Source organism: Leucopleurus acutus (genome assembly GCF_964270905.1).
Source record: "Leucopleurus acutus genome assembly, chromosome: 7".
NCBI lineage: Eukaryota > Metazoa > Chordata > Mammalia > Artiodactyla > Delphinidae > Leucopleurus > Leucopleurus acutus.
Window position 1 is genome coordinate 115,735,955 of NC_139150.1, and position 16,418 is coordinate 115,752,372.

A 16,418-nucleotide genomic window follows, 5' to 3' on the forward strand; every position below is an offset into this window, starting at 1 on the left:
AGGGGACGCGGGTTTGTGCCCCGGTCCGGGGGGATCCGACGTGCCGCGGAGCGGCTGGGCCCGTGGGCCATGGCTGCTAGGCCTGCGCTTCCGGAGCCTGTGCTCCTCAATGGGAGAGGCCGCAGCAGTGAGGGTCCCGCGTGCCGGAAAAAAAAAAAAAAAAAGTACCCAGGAAACTTCCAAACTTCCAATGCATTTGTAATTTTTCTAAATTAAAAAAGTCCAGGGACCAGGGGATGGGGAGCGGGGAGGGGGAATGGGGAGTTAGTGTTTAATGGGGACAGAGTTTCCATTTAGAAAGCTGAAAAATTCAGGAGATGGATGATGGTGAGTTGCACAACAATGTGAATGTACTTAGTGCCACTGAGCTGTACAGTTAAATTAGTATGTTTTATATTATGTGACTTTTACCACAGTAAAAAAATTTTTTTTTAATCTAGAGGACTAGTTTTCTGATCTGACATGTAAAGAGATGGGAAGCCGTCACTCCTATCCTCACAACAAGAAAAAAGCTGAACAAACAACATCAACCCTCTTCTCAGACCTTTTAGAAGATTGAGGTCATTGGAAAAACTGTTGCCACAAAAACTGGAGAGACAGGTAAATAGAGAGAATCACAGTTGGTCTGGAACAGAATCCCCAAAGCAGAAGCCTGCCACTGGGGCCGGAAGAGACACTCAAACTATAACTGATAAATTGCTGAACGCTTCATGAACTGGAGACGTAAAACCTGGGGAGGTGGGTCTCAGGGAGGAGGTGTTGGGAAGGGCTCAAAACCCATGAGAACTGCCCAAATCTGAAGCACTGACATCACCAAATGCTGCTGAGGATGTGGAGCAGCAGTAACTCCCATCACTGCTGGTGGGAATGCAAACTGGTCCAGCCACTCTTGCAGACAGTTTGGTGGTTTATTACAAAAATAAACATACTCTTACCATAAATTCAGCAACTAGGCTCCTTGGTATATACCTAAAGGAGCTGAAAACTGATGTCCACACAAAAACCTGCCCAGGAATGTTTATAGCAGCTTTATTCATAATTGCCAAAACTTGGAAACAATCAAGAGGCCCTTCAGTTGGTGACGGATAACTAATCTGTGGTGCATCCAGAAAATGGAAGATGATTCCGTGTTATAAAGAAATGAGCTATCAAGCCATGAAAACATATGGAGGAAGATTAAATGCATATCACTAAGTGAAAAAAGCCAATCTGAGAAGGCTACACGCTGTGTGATTCCAACTATGCGACATTCTGAAAAAGGAAAAACTAGGGAGACAGTAGAAAGATCAGTGGTTGCCAGGGGCTAAGGGGCAGGGGATGAATAGGTGGAACACAGGATTTTTAGGGTGGTGAAACTATTCTGTACAATAGTATAATGGTGGACACGTCATTAAATGTTTATTTGTCCAAACCTATAGGATATGCAACACCAAGAGTGAGCACTAAGGTAAACTCTGGACTCTGGGTGATGATGATGTGTCAGTGGAGGTTTAATAGTAGTAACAAATGTACCATCTGGTGGGGGAAGTTGATGGTGGGAGAGGCTGTGCATGCATGGGACAGGGGTGTACCGGAATCTGTACTTCCTGCTCAATTCTGCTGTGTACCTAAAATTGCTCTCAATAATAAAATCTATTAAAAACAAACAAACTGAAGCTTCGGGAGGTGGATGGCTCTTCACAGTCTCAAATTAAAGCAAGGGCGTGTGTCCTTGCACATCTACACTGACAAGTAATGGACACAGACAGCTTTGGAGAAGTTGTCTTATTTGGGGCCAGGCAATGTCCTTCAACAACTGGTAACTTTAAGATTGGGGCTGAGTCATGAGCACAGCATTTCTAGCTGGGGTGTAAGTGCTTAGTTATATCTGAGAGGCACCCCATAGCCACCATTAGAATATGTTTTATTTCTTTGAAGAGGTGCTTTGGAATAATAGAATAAGGATCTTCAGCTTGCATTCAACATGAAAAACAAAGCTTGATACAAACATAATACCGTTGTTCATTCAACAAGCATTTATTGAGCATGATAAGCATTGTACTACACAATTTATGTTGAGATCAGTATTCACCACGGGAATTACAAGTATTTTTGTTACAGTAAAACTTAATTGGGATAAAATAGCTTTAAAGGGGAACTAAAACAGAGCTGAGGGAATCAGGCCCCATGACTTTAGACTGTACTACAAAGCTACAGTAATCAAAACTGCATCGTACTGGCACAAAAACAGAAATATAGATCAATGGAACAGGATAGAAAGCCAGAAATAAACTCATGCACCTATGGTCAATTAATCTACAACAAAGGTGGCAAGAATTTTCAACAGAGAAAAGACAGTCTCTGCAATAAGTGGTGCTGGGAAAACTGGACAGCTACATGTAAAAGAATGAAATTAGAACACTCCCTAACACCATACACAAAAATAAACTCAAAATGGATTAAAGACCTAAATGTAAGCCTGGTTACTATAAAACTCCTAGAGGAAAACATAGGCAGAACATTCTCTGACATAAATCGCAGCAATATCTTTTTGGATCTACCTCCTAGAGTAATGAAAATAAAAACAAAAATAAACAAATGGGACCTAGTTAAACTTAAAAGCTTTTTCACAGCAAAGGAAACCATAAACAAAACAAAAAGAGAACCCACAGAATGGGAGAAGGTATTTGCAAATGATGCGATCAACAAGGGGTTAATGTCCAAAATATACAAATAGTTCATGCAGCTCAACATCCAAAAAACCCAATCAAAAAAATGAGATAGGGCTTTCCTGGTGGCGCGGTGGCTGGGGGTCCGCCTGCCGATGCAGGGGACACAGGTTCGTGCCCTGGTCAGAGGGGATGCCATGTGCCACGGAGCGGCCAGGCCCGTGAGCCATGGCTGCTGGGCCTGCGCGTCCGGAGCCTGTGCTCCGCAGTGGGGGAGGCCGCAGCAGTGAGGGGCCCGCGTATGGCAAAAAAAAATGAGACAATCTAAATAGACATTGCTCCAAAGAAGACATACAGATAGCCAACAGGCACATGGAAAGATGTTCAACATCACTAATCATTAGAGAAATGCAAATCAAAACTACATTGAGGTATCACCTCACACTGGTCAGAATGGCCATCATCAAAAAATCTATAAACAATAAATGCTGGAGAGGGTATAGAGAAAATGGAACCCTCCTGCATTGTTGGTGGGAATGTATATTGGTACAACCATTATGGAGAACATTTTGGAGGTTCCTTAAAAACTAAAAACAGAGCTACCATATGACCCAGCAATCCCACTCCTGGGAATATATCTGGAGAAAACCAGAATTTGAAAAGATACATGCACCCCAATGTTTATTGCAGCAGTATTTATGATAGTAGAGACATGGAAGCAACCTAAATGTCCATCGACAGAGAAATGGAAAAAGAAGATGTGGTACATATATACAGTGGAATGTTACTCAGCCATAAAGAAGAATGAAATGATTCCCTTTGCAGCAACATGGATGGACCTAGAGATTATCATACTAAGTAAAGTAAGTCAGATGGAGAAAGACAAATATCATATGATATCATTTATATGTGGAATCTAAAAAAATGATACAAATGAACTTATTTATGAAATAGGAACAGACTCACAGACTTTGAAAACAAACTATGGTTACCAAAGGGGAAGGAGTGGGGAGGGATAATTCAGGAGTTTGGGATTAACATACACACTACTACATATAAAACAGATAATCAACAAGGACCTACTGTATAGCAGAGGGAACTCTACCCAGTACTCTGTAATAACCTATATGGGAAAAGAATCTAAAAAAGAGTCAATATATGTATAAATGATTCACTTTGCTGTACACCTGAAACTAACACAACATTGTAAATCAACTGTAATATAAAAAAATTAAATTTAAAAAGATGAACTAAAAATATCCTGTATATACTTATGACATTTCTTTACTTAATATTTATGAAAGATGTGAAGACAATTGGCATTAGAATTTTTCTAGTGGTTTTATTAATCACTTTATAGCTTTATATTCATGTATTTTAATGGTAGTCATTTTATTTAAAAAGTCACATATTCTTTCTAATTAAACTTTTCCCTCATCTTTTTAATTTTGTTGCCTAAAGGGACACGTTGACCTTTCAGACTTTTATTCTTAACAGAAATGTGGGAAAGGCACTATTTGCAGCTCAGCTGGCCCGTCTTTGCTTCCAGGAATCAAAACTTGCTGTGGCAACAAATCCTTCCCATTTTACTGCACCTGAGACCTGACTGGATTTGTTCTCCACCTGGTTCTGAGACATGACGTCCTGCTGATTTTGATGCAGTTCCGGTTTCTTAAAAAGAGAGCAACCGTGTATTTAATCTCGGTGCTCAGTTGAGCACTTGACTATGGTATGTCCATAGTCAAGCATACTTAAGGATATATTTTGGAGTCTTATATTTGGAAGTTTGAAAAGGCTTATTTAATGTTTTTATGCAACACTAACCATTTATTTAGCCTTTCTGATGTTGCTCCAAATTTGCAATGATTCTGTTTCATTTGTCTGTGTTTGATTTATTATGAAGTAATGCTGGAGATGATAGAAAAATACATTTCTTCAGTATTTCATGCAAACTCATTGGTATTTTTATTCTGAAACTACCTCTCTTTAGGGATGAGGAAACTCTGTTTTTAAGCATTCTGGTTGAAGTGACTGACCCTTTTAAAAATGAGATCTTAGTCTAGAAAGCAGACGAAGTTGAGAGAGATTTCAGAATGTGACCAGAGACACTGTGTCTATAGTGGCGAGCAAAATTCACTGTTCCTTTTGTCTACATAGAGTGATGGGTGTAGCAGGAGGGATTTAGCTCTGGTCCAGCTCAGAGATTCACTCTTGGTACTCAATAATAGTTAATAATACTTCATGTAAAGATCTTCAAACTTGACAGAAATACGTGTTAAAAAGGAAACCTCATGATACCTCCTCAGCCATCTTTAGGGTTATTCACTACTAAAAACTCAGTGTGTATCAGTATACACCATCTTATTATGCATAGAGTATACATGGCTGCACAGTATTTTATAATGTGTTTGTACCTTCCTTATTAGTTGTTTCATTCATTTATTCCATATTTATTTACTACTTTATATTCAGCACTGAATATATAGCAGGAAACAATCCAATGCTCTTTCTGCCTTCGCAGAGTTTCTAATAAGGGGAGATATATAACAAATAATTAATACAATATTTATTATGGACATAAATTTTGTATTCAATTATTCTCTATTACAAGCGACGCTACAATGAATAAAATTATCCATGTCATTTCCACATGTATGTAAATATCTGCAAGATAAATTCCTAGAAGTAGAATTGCTGGATCAAAAAGCACCTCAGGGCTTCCCTGGTGGTGCAGTGGTTGAGAGTCCGCCTGCCGATGCACGGGACATGGGTTCGTGCCCCAGTCCGGGAAGATCCCACATGCCGCGGAGCGGCTGGGCTTGTGAACCATGGCCACTGAGCCTGCGCATCCAGAGCCTGTGCTCCGCAGCGGGAGAGGCCACAACAGTGACAGGCCCGCGTACCGCAAAAAAAAAAAGCACCTCAAATTCAAAACAGTCCAAATTACCCTCTATAAATGTCCTCTGTAATTTTTTATGTATACTAACATTTATGAATGTGGTCATTTTCCTACACATTTTCTAATATTGAATGTTATAAAATATTTCATTATTAGCCAATCTTATAGGTGACAAGTGGTATTCCATAAATGCTTTGATTTGACTTGTGACTTTTTTTTAGTAATGTTCGTAATTTTGTTTATTTTATGAATATACTTTGTCCTATTTTAACGTTGCGTTGTGGCCTTCTTGAGATTTAAAGACACAGAATTATACAGCTAGGCGTTCATTTATAGGCTGTGCCTTTCTCTGAAAGTCTTTCTCTATAATAAGATTTTAAAACATTAAAGTACTTCTGGATCCGGGTAAGATAGAGTAAATGCATTCCTCCCTACTCCTCCTGCTAATTATAACCAAATACCCTAGATGACATACATAAAGCGACTATCAGAAGACTCAAAATCGGAGGGAAAAAAAAGACAGATTGGCTAGTGACCTTAGATTCATTGCAATGTCAGTTAAAATCCTAGATATTTTTGAAAGTGACAGGCTGCTTCTGAAATTTACATGGAAATGTAAAGGGCTAAGAATAGCCAAGACTTGAAGGAAAAGACTAAGAAAAGGAAGACTCATTACTCTGTATAGTGTAGTTATACACCTGCAGGTAGGAAGGTAATGTGGTGTGAGTGGAAGGCAGTTGCTCAGACCTACCTGGAGGAATGTGGGTTCAGGTCTCGGCTGCTCCAAAGGTCCAGATACGGCAGAGCCCACTGCTTATGCTGCAGGAATACACTGGCCAGAACTGGTTTGTAACAACGTCTCAAAATATACATTTGAGAGCTAAGATATTTTACAGACAACAAACAAATAACATCTTTGTTAATGCATTTTATACATTTTTTAAATAGTTTATGGCTTTGGAGAGATTCTCTTGATTATAATTTGTTTAGTGACAACTGGTTTCTTGGAAGTATTTTTTCCCCACTGGGATAACAATTTAGTGAGAGCATCTTTCATATTTTTAAATGGTAAATAAATATGAAAGAAAATGTAATACTTTTAAATAATTTTAATATAAGGGTTAATGATAAACACAGATTTTACATGATGTAAATTCATGTGGGTCAGCTGGAAAAGGTGGTAGAAAGTAGTACATTTCAAAGATGACAATACTGTTACATTTAGTAGCGTATATCCCTGATTTTTCTAGAGCAAAAAGCTCATCAGTAAGTTTACTCACAAGGATGATAAGATCTGGTTATAACATTTACTTATTCCTGAAACTTAAAATGTCCTCTTCTTAGATTGCAGTTTGAGATCTGAAGACTCAATTAAGGTAAAGCCAGTGGGTTAGCATTAATGCTTTGTGTTTTTTAGAGCATGGAAATGGATGACTATAAACAGATCTGTAATAATAAACTCTGAAGAAAGAATGACTGGTAATTTCCTATTGGCCCCAGAGGGCGTGAGGAAAACATTATTATTCCCTCAATGCTTCCCCGTAGGCCTAAAACTCGAAATTCTCTTTTCACTGTAAGGTGTGGCTTTTATTCAGTGCTGCGTTTCAGTGAGGAGGCATCCCTTTGAACTACCCATGTAATGTAATATGCAGATGTTTCTACTGTTTTGTAAATAACATCAATACCAGGTCATTTTCAGAATAGATTTTGATACATGAGGAGAAATGAAAAACAGGAGAGTTGTAAATAATGAGGATAAAGAGGAAGGTAAAAAGGAAGAAAAGTGATGATATGAAGAAAAACCTGGGGAGTTTTTATGATTTGAATATATCAGCCCTGATAAAAGAAAAACAATCTAAATGTTGAACAGCACCATGGAAATCACCAAGATCCTGCCTGATTCCTCTCTGTCAGTTTAGGTTGACTCACGAAGCCCTATGCTTCAAGTTACCATCCAACTACGCAAATACTTGAGTAACTGGTTACCCCATAAGGCTGTTTATCACTCTTCTGTCCCCTGTTCCCACCCTCCTCCAGTTCCCAAAACCCTCCCCACATTTTGTGATAGATTCTATTTTGTCATGGTTCTGCATCATATTTCTCAGCATAAGGTTATTCATTATGGAATTTTGATGTATAGGCTCATTTTGTCAAAGATTTATTTTCAGTTTTGCAATTTTTCGGTTTTGTAGTTAGCTGCCCTGGCTTTTACTCCCGCATTCCAACAAGAAACACTTGAGGCTCTTTCAGAGCTGTGCGCTGATCTCACTGAATAGACTAGAACAGTCTCTCTGGTCTCTGGGCTGTACCTGCATCTTCTCCCCTGGGCTCCTTCCCCAGCCGAGGGAGCCCTCGCAGTGCTCAGGGTTGAATGCTGAGCACAACCCCAGTTTGTTTCTCATGGTCACTTTCTCTGCCTCACCGGAACTGAATTCACCACAATGTATGGAGTTTCCCAGGGTGGCCATATGCTTTATCTACTAAACTAGGCTGCTTTTTAGAAATGAATGAGGGCACTCTCAACTGTTTTTAAAAAGCAAGTGTAAAGGTAGACTGCGCCAGGGAAACCACCTACAGAAAAAATATCACCAGCACGTGGTTTCAACACCTCACTCTGCGCCACTGCTCGTTTCCATCTATTTTGTTTTTTCTTTATATTATTTTCCTCCATCTCTATGTGCAGGAATGGAAGCAGTTATACCAAACTTGACCAAACTCGAAGTTAAACTACTTCTTGATTTTACTTTCTAGTTTCAGATTTTGTTTGCTCTCTGTTATTGCACTAAACTCAAATGGGTTTCTCATGCTGCGTGTGCATTTCCCAGGTCTGCATTTGACAGCTCTTTCTCCAGGGGATCAAGAACTAGAAACCCGGACTTCCCTGGTGGCACAGTGGTTGGGAATCCGCCTGCCAATGCAGGGGACATGGGTTCGATCCCTGGTCCGGGGGGATTCCACATGCCGTGGAGCAACTAAGCCCGTGCGCTGCGCCACGGCTGCTGAGCCTGCGCTCTGGAGCCCACGGGCCACAACTATTGAAGCCGGAGCACCCTAGAGCCCGTGCTCCGCAACGGGAGAGGCCGCTGCAGCGAGAGGCCCGCTCACCGCAACGAAGAGTGGCCCCCGCTCGCAGCAACTGGAGAAGGCCCTCGCGCAGCAACAAAGACCCAACGCAGCCGAAAATAAATAATAAATAAAAATATATATATAAATAAATTTTAAAAAAAGAAAAAAAAAAGAACTAGAAACCCAAAGCCATTAGGACCTTTAAAGCACTATTTCTACCATTAAAATATACTTTAGGGGCTTCCCTGGTGGCGCAGTGGTTGAGAGTCCGCCTGCCAATACAGGGGGCACGGGTTTGTGCCCCGGTCCAGGAAGATCTAAAATGCCGCAGAGCGGCTGGGCCCGTGAACCATGGCCACTAAGCCTGCGCGTATGAGAGAGGCCACAACAGTGAGAGGTCCGTGTACCACAAAAAAAAAAAAAAAATATATATATATATATATTTTTTATATATATATATATATACACTTTAATAGAATTTGCCTAGAGCGGTTATCCTCTTATCCTTACTTTCAAATTTGTTAAAATTTGGCTGTTTCTCTCATGGTGTTTTAAAAATAATTTATATCAGTTTGGAGTTCAAGAACCTGTGTGTAAACCTAGGAAGAATTCTCATTTAAATTCTATCTCTGCTTTTCCCAAAAATAAACAAATGGGACCTAATCAAACTTACAAGTTTCTGTACTACAAAGGAAACCATAAACAAAAAAAGACAACCAACAGAATGGGAGAAAATATTTGCAAATGTTGTGACTGACTAGGACTTAATTTCCAAAATATACAAACAGCTCATGCAACTCAACAACAACAAAACACAACCCAATCAAAAAATGGGCAGAAGACCTGAATAGATATTTCTGCAAAGAAAACATACAGATGGCCAACAGGCACATGAAAAGATGCTCAACATCGCTAATTATTAAAGAAATGCAAATCAAAACTACAATGAGGTATCACCTCACACCAGTTAGAATGGCCATCGTCAAAAAGTCTACAGACAAGAAATTCTGGAGATGTTGTAGAGAAAAGGGAACCCTCCTACACTGTTGGTAGGAGTGTAAGTTGAGTTGATGCAGCCACTATGGAGAACAGTATGGAGGTTCCTCAAAAAACTAAAAATAGAGTTGCCATATGATCCAGCGATCCTATTCCTGGGCATGTATCTGGACGAAAATATAATTTAAAAAGATACATGCACCCCTATGTTTATAGCAGCACTATTCACAATAGCCAAGACATGGAAACAACCTAAATGTCCATCAAAAGACGAATGGATAAAGAAGATGTAGTACAAAAACACAATGGAATACTATGCAGCCATAAAAAAGAATGAAAAATGCCGTTTGCAGCAACATGGATGGACTTAGAGATTATCATACTAAGTAAAGTAAGTCAGAAAGAGAAAAACAAATATCATAAGATATCACTTATATGTGGAATCTAAAATATGACACAGATGAACTTATCTATGAAACAGAAACAGACTCACAGACATAGAGAACAGACTTGTGGTTGCCAATGGGGAGGTGGGGTGGGGGTGGAATGGATTGAGAGCTTGAGATTAGCAGATGCAAACTATTATATATAGAATGGATAAACAACAAGGTCCTTCTGTATAGCACAGGGAACTATATTCAATACCCTGTGATAAACCATAATGGAAAAGAATATAAAAAAGAATGTATGCATATATATAACTGAATCACTTTGCTGTACAGCAGAAACTAACACAACATTGTAAATAAAATCAAAATTAAAAAAATAAAAATAGAAAAATGTACCTCTGCTTTTCTTTCTTTCTTGATCGCTTCTGTGATTGTGTGATCTTTTTCACATTTATGCAACTGCTTGTACATTATCATGGAATTATTTCCATATCTCTCTATATATCTACATGTAACTGTGTATCCATGTTCCTCTATATCTCTCTTATCTTTGAGAACACATTATCTGCCCACTTTATTGTAAGATTTTCAAGGGCAATAACTATATATATATATATATACTCATAATTACTCCACAGAGCCTTTGAATTTAAGTGATTTTAAGGATTTATTAAAGGGAAACAAATTGAATTGTTTACAATCATTTTAAATCCATGAATACTTCTTAGATAAGCATCATGAAAACCTGTTAATCCTAATTTGGAAAATCACCTCAAAAAATATTAACTTGAGAACCTCAGGATGTTTATGAAATTTTAAGTGATGACTACGTTATGACTGAACTAACTTTTCTTTTTAACCCCATATCTCCTGTAACTGACAGAAGCATTAATGCTTAAATATTGGCAGTGGATTAACAACTTACATATTAGTTAAATCAGGTTAAGGTTATTTCTTCTTATTTTAGTTAATCCAGCCTGTCCCATAGATAGGACACAAGTCAGGGATCTTTACGTATTTTTGTATCTATTTGTATCTTTCACTCATAAAAATTAACAGAGAGGCAGAAAGTTGCGTGATGTTTTGAAAGGTTCTTAATTCTCATCAATTGAGAATTTCTAGCAAATTATTCATTTCAGATAAAACTGAAAGGTGATATTATGAAAAAAAAGGAACAGAAGAAACTCTGATGCAAACATTGTTATTTTGTCAATCTCAGGAAGAGAGTACTAAATATTTAATGGCATTATAATGATGATAACCTTGGAATTAGATTTCTCCAGCAGTGTTAACATTCAGGGATGCTATTTAATACATTTTTAAAATGTCATGTAGGTGGTATTTACATAGATAGGTAGTAGTTAGATACACATGCACATAACTAATATTTGCTTTGCTTTGGCAAAATGTATCACTGTTAAGTCTAAGACAGGCACAGAACAATAGATTAAAACATTTGTCCAGCCAATGAAAGAGGAAATTAGCTAGTTGCCATGGGATTTTTAATTGGAAAATTGCTGACTAGATCCAGTCTTGCTAGTATTTTAAATTACTGTTTTCCTTTATCAAATAATTTCAGTAATTTGAGGACATGAGAAAGAAGCAGCAGATCTTTCTGTCTTCCACAGTTGGTGACTGCATAAAAAGGATAGTCAGATAATCCACATCTAAGCCAAAGTAAGACTCTTTGTCCTCAGAACAACAAGCAGTATCTTGTAACTCTGTTCCTTTGGGCACATGGAGCTTTACAACTTCCTATAAACCCAATTTCAGTGCTATTCCTTCAGTTAAGTCTCATGCCTCTGAATAAGCTAGTAGTCATGATATCAAGGAGCATGGGTAAGCATTTTTTATCTAGAGAACTAGGGTAAATGCCCACAGAATTTCATGTAGAAAAAAAAATCCCTCAGTCCAAAGCACAAGCTCTTGCCTGTTTAATATACTGCAATATATCTCCTCTTGGTAATAAACCCCTTAGTGTTGCAAGCTATTGTTCTTATCAAAACTCTAATAAAACTTCAAACAAACCAACTGACAGGAGAAATCTTGACTAGAAAAGGAATCTATTTTCCCTGCGAGAAGGAAGCTCCAGATAACAATAATTGATGTAGAAATGTGTCCATTCCAGGCTGTGTGACCACAGCTAATTGCATTTTCCTTTCTCTTTCACATGCATTTATATGCATGTAATCATGTAACAATTATTTTATTTAGTTAATTTTTTAAACTAAATTTTATAGAGAGAATAAAAGCTGATGCACAGGGCTTCCCTGGTGGCACAGTGGTTGAGAGTCTGCCTGCCGATGCAGGGGACACAGGCTCGTGCCCCGGTCCAGGAAGATCCCACATGCCGAGGAGCAGCTGGGCCCGTGAGCCATGGCCGCTGAGACTGTGCGTCCGGAGCCTGTGCTCCACAACGGGAGAGGCCACAACGGTGAGAGGCCCGCGTACCGAAAAAAAAAAAAAAAAAAAAGCTGATGCACACATTGAGTTCTCAGAAGCTAGAACTGGAGATTCAGCCTATTAAAATGATCCTATCACCAAACTGCAGCAAAGTCCTTCATACTCCAGCCTTGCCAGCTCTTCACTGACTGCACACATTTTTAGTAACGCAAGACCTAAAATAAAACAGAAGCTGGGAACATACTGTTTGCTTTGATTTGAAGGATTTATTATCAAAACAGCATTTTAAATATGTAACAAGGAATGGTGAAGCCCTCTAGCTCTTCTGGGCCGTAACTGTCAATTTCTGCTGGTTAGTTTTATGTTTAGCGCTGTTTGCAAAGGCTGTTTCAGAATGGATATATTTATCTGTGGGAGAGAAAGAATTCCCTGAGTGGTGTCAGACAGAATCCAGGGCACTCTCTTACTGACACCATTAAAGACAAAACAAAACTCGAGCAAGCACTCCTGGATGGTAACTTATTCTTGGCCTGCGGTTCCACCAGACCTGCTTCTACATGCAAGTTGCTGAAGATGAGTGTGTGTGATTTGATCTGCCTCTCAAATCCAGGACACCTGAACACTTGCTCGAGATTCCCAAGGAAAACAGAGATCAAGAGAGGACCAAGCAGACTTCATTACCAACTCCTTCATGATGGTCTCCGGCCGGGCGGACGTGACAACATGGAGAACACGCCTACATCAGCTGGCGCCTAGAGCCCAGGACCCCAGCAGGCCCACCTTCCCCACACCCACAGGCCACTTAACCAGGAGTTTCAGACCTTTAGTGCCTACTGTGGTTCTCAGCACAGAATGGTTGAGAGAGTACCACCCTCATTACAAGAAAATGTCTGGAGCAAAGAGCCAGGAGGGAGGAAACCGTGCCTGTCTGATCATCTGCTAGGGCTCATCCCTGGAAAATGTGAGAGTCAGTGGTCTTAATTCTGCATCACACACACACACACACACACACACACACACCGTTTTTCATGGGAGTAGAGTGAGGGGAGGTGGCTTGGTCCGTTCCAGCCGCTGTAACAAAAGATCACAGCCTGGGTGTCTTACAAACAGCAGACAATTCTGGAGGCTGGACGCCCAAGTGTGGTCAGGGACAGAGTTGTGTCCAATGTGGACCTCACAGGGAGGAAGCAGGGAGGGAGCTCTGAGGGTCCCTTCTGTAAAAGTACCAACCCCATTCCTGAGGGCTCCACGCTTGCGACTAAGCATCTCCCCAGGGCCCAACTTCCTAAGACCATTACAGGGGCATTAGGATTTCAACACAGGAATTTGGGGGAGACACAAACACAGCAAGCGCAGAAGTGAAAACCCTTGGGCCATACTTTTGAGTTATTGTTCTTTTTCTATCTTTCTACGTAACAAGATAAATTTAAAAGCCAGATGTGGTCAACCAGGATTATTATTCTTTAGAAAATTAAAATTAATACAAATGTTGTACCAGCTTTGCATACTTGAGATAAACCACCCTTGATTGTGGTGCATAATTTTTTTTGTATGTTGTTGGGTTTCATTTGCTAATATTTTCACAAAGATTTTTGAATTTATATTCATGAGAGATATTGGTCTGTAGTTTTCTTTTCCTGTAATAACTTTGTACGATTTTGTTATTAGGGCAAAGCTGGCCTCAAATAAGTTATGAAGTATTCCCTCTGCTTCTATCATCTAAAAGATATTGTAGATCACAGCAAGATCCTTTTTGACCCACCTCCTAGAGAAATGAAAATAAAAACAAAAATAAACAAATGGGACCTAATTAAACTTAAAATCTTTTGCACAGCAAAGGAAGCCATAAACAAAACGAAAAGACAACCCACAGAATGGGAGAAAATATTTGCAAACGAAGTGACCGATAGGGGACTAATCTCCAAAATATACAAACAGCTCATGCAGCTCAATATCAAAAAAAAACAAATGACCCAATCAAAAATGGGCAGATCTAAATAGACATTTCTCCAAAGAAGACATACAGATGGCCAAAAAGCACATGAAAAGATGCTCAACATCACTAATTATTAGAGAAATGCATATCAAAACTACAATGAGGTATCACCTCACACAGGTCAGAAAGGCCATCATCAAAAAAATCTACAAACATCTAACTGCTGGAGAGGGTAAAAAGAAAAGGGAACCCTTCTACACTGTTGGTGGGAATGTAAATTGGTAAGAACCACTATGCAAAAACAGTATGGAGGTTCCTTAAAAAACTAACAAGACAGCTACTATATGATCCAGCAATCCCACTCCTGGGCATATACTTGGAGAAAACCATAATTCGAAGAGATGCATTCACCCCAAAGTTCATTGCAGCACCAGTTACAATAGCGAAGACCTGGAAGCAACCTAAATGTCCATTGACAGATGAATGGATAAAGAAGATGTGGTGTGTGTGTGTGTGTGTGTGTGTATATACAGTGGAATATTATTCAGCCATAAAAGAGAATGAAACAATGCCATTTGCAGCAACATGGATGGACCTAGAGATTGTCATACTGAGTGAAGTCAGTCAGACAGAGAAGGACAAATATTATATGATACCGCTTTTATATGGAATCTAAAAAAAATTGGTACAAATGAACTTACTTACAAAACAGAAATAGAGTCACAGATGTAAAAAACAAACTTATGGTTACCAAGGGGGAAAGGGTGAGAAGGATAAATTGGGAGATTGGGAGTGACATATACACACCAGTATATATAAAACAGATAACTAACAAGGACCTACTGTATAGCACAGAGAACTCTGCTCAATACTCTGTAATGACCTATATGGGAAAAGAATCTAAAAAAGAGTGGATATATGTGTATGTATAATTAATTCACTTTGCTGTACAGCAGAAACTAACACAACATTGTAAATCAGCTATACTCCAATTTTAAAAATATATTGTAGAGAATTGGTGTAATTTCTACCTTAAATGTTCGGTAGAATTCACCAGTGAACCCATCTGGGTCTGGTGCTTTCTGTTTTGGAATGTTATTAATTATTGATTCAATTTCTGTAATGGATACAGGCTTATTCAGATTGTGTATTTCTTCTTGTGTGAGTTTTGTAAACTGTATCTTTGAAGGAATTGGTCCATATCATCTAGGTTATCAAATGTGTGGGCATAGAGTTGTTCATAGTATTCCTTTAATACTTCTAATGTCCATAGGGTTTGTAATGATGTCTCCTCTTTTATTTCTGATTCCAGTCATTTGTGCCATCTCTCTTTTTTTTTCTCAGTCAACCTGGCTAGAGGCTCATCTTTTCAAAAAACCAGTTTTGGTTTTATTGGTTTTTCTTTGTTGATTTCTTGCTTTCAATTTCATTGATTTCTGCCCTAATTCTTATTATTTCTTTTCATTTGATTTCTTGGAATTAATTTACTCTTCTATTTCTTGTTTCCTAAGGTATAAACTTAGATTATTGATTTTAGATCTTTGTTCATAAATGCATCAAATGTTATTACTTTCCTTCTAAGAACTGCTTTTGCTGCATACCACAAATTTTGATAAGCTGTTTTCATTTTCATTTAGTTCAAAATATATTTTTAATTTCTCTTGAGATTTTCTCCTTGACTCATGTGTTCTTTAAAAGAGTGTTGCTTGGGCGCATTGGTTGAGAGTCCGCCTGCCAATGCAGGGGACACGGGTTCGTGCCCCAGTCTGGGAAGATCCCACATGCCGCGGAGCGGCTGGGACCATGAGCCACGGCCGCTGAGCTTGCGCGTCCGGAGCCTGTGCTCCGTAACGGGAGAGGCCACAACAGTGAAAGGCCTGCGTAACGCAAGCAAAACAAAACAAAACAAAAGAGTGTTGTTTAATCTCCACACATTTTAGGATTTCCCAGCTATCTTTCTAATTTCAAGTTTAATTCCATGGTAGTCTGAGAGCAGACGTTATATGATTTCTATTTTTTTTAAATTTGTTAACATGTGTTTGTGGCTTAGCATGTGGTATATCTTGGGCTTCCCTGGTGGC